We start from the raw sequence: 2,007 nt of genomic DNA on the forward strand, positions 1-2,007 counted from the left end.
TCCTAGCACTTTGAGAGGCTGAGGCAGGCAGATCACTTGAGCCCAGGAGTTTGAGATTAGCCTGGGCAACATGGGGAAACACTGTCTCTACAAAAAAAAAAAAAAAAAAAAAAAAAATTAACCGGGCGTGGTGGCGGATGCCTGTAATCCCAGCTACTTGGGGGGCTGAGGCAGAAGAATTGCTTGAACCCAGGAGGTGGTGGCTGCAGTGAGCCAAGATCATACCACTGCACTCCAGCTTGGGTGACAAAGTGAGACTCTGTGTCAAAAATAAAATAAAATAAAGAATGAGATTGAATCAATTGAGACACAAAACTACCAGAAGCAGGGGTACTTGCCAGAACTAGGAAAGTAATGTCAAAAAAAATCCCTGCAGACAGGAAAGAGAACAAAAGATTCCTCATCTGCCCAGTCCCACAGGAGCATCAACGTATATGAGTTAACTAGTGGTGGCTGTGTGACCTTGGCCAGGTCACTTAACCTCTCTGAGTTTAAAATAGTTCTTCCTGTGTGAGATGAGAGGGTTAGGCAAGATCATTCTAACAGTTCCCTTTCAGCTCAATTTGTGAAGACACTATGACCTTAAAATATCTCTAATCATTTGCATGTACAATCTGTATTGTAATTATTTTATGGCAAATTGCCAAGGTTCACTCTTTTATGACAATCTGTTTTTGAGCTTGACTTATCACAAACCAAGCTCTTGACATAAATAAATACAGCAACGTGCGTCTGTTTACGGAAGTACTTGAAAATTTTAAATGATAGGTTGTCCAGTCAGAAAGGCTGGATGTGGCCACTAGGAGGAGCACCCTTGGAGGTCCTGAGGAAGAGGGGAGGTCCGTGGGGAGCCCAACTTCTGCAGAACCCCACGTTTGGACCTTCAAGGGAGCCACGGCGAAGTGTGTGCAATAGAGCCACTTTGGTCCTGGGTGGGACTGCCTTGGCTCCCCCAACCCTCTGCCTGTTTCCAGTAACAACGATTATGATTCCTGCTATTTCCAGGAGGGCAGCCTGGAGGAGGTGGCCATGGAGGTGGCCTTCGTATCGTCAGCCTCTGGTGAGAAGCAGCAGCATCTTTCCAGAGAGTCACTTCTGATCCCCAAGGTTGTGAGGGTGTCGAAGTAAAGGAGAGAGACACCCCCCTGCCTGCCTACCTGGACTCAGTGCCAGAGGGTGGGGGGAGTAGGAATAGGAGGACAGCACATTTCCCATACATATTAGAAACAGAGTGACGGTGGCTCATGCCTGTAATCCTAGCACTTTGGGAAGCCAAGGCAGGGGATTGCTTGAGCCCATGAGTTTGAGACCAGTCTGGGCAAGATGGTGAGACCCTGATTCTACCAAAAAAAAAAAAAAAAAAATAGCCAGGGATGGTGATGTGTGCCTGTACGTCTCAGCTACTTGGGAGGCTACAAGTGGGAGGATCATTTGAGCCCAGGAGGCTGAGGTTGCAGTGAGCTGAGATCAGACCACTGCACTCCAGTCTGGGCAACAGAAGGAGACCCTGTCCTAAAAATAAAATAAAGTAAAATTTAAAAAAGAAATAGAGTGACTGGTCAGGGGTAGTGCTATTTTAGGTCATGTGGTCAGGGAATGTGAAAAACAAAAATGATTACATCATTTGGATCAGGATTTCTATTTTTTTATTTTTGAACTCCTGGGCTCAAGTGATCCTCCTGTTTCAGCCTCCCAAAGAGCTGGGATTATAGGCATGAACCACTGCACCTGGCCAGATCAAGATTTCTATTCGTGGTGAAAACTAGCTTGGAACAAGAAAGTAAAAGTCTGCCTGTGCTCCCACTAGACTGGGATAACACGGACCTCTAAAGCCAGCTGCAACATCAACAGGAAATATATTTTTTTCTGTCTCTTTTTTTCTTCTTATTTTTTTTTTGAGACAGGGTCTCATTCCTGTTGCCCAGGCTGGAGTGCAATGGCACGATCTCGGCTCACTGCAACCTCCTCCTCCCAGGTTCAAGCGATTCTCCTGCCTCAACGTCTTGA

This window comes from Chlorocebus sabaeus, chromosome 19 (genome assembly GCF_047675955.1).
Source record: "Chlorocebus sabaeus isolate Y175 chromosome 19, mChlSab1.0.hap1, whole genome shotgun sequence".
Lineage (NCBI taxonomy): Eukaryota > Metazoa > Chordata > Mammalia > Primates > Cercopithecidae > Chlorocebus > Chlorocebus sabaeus.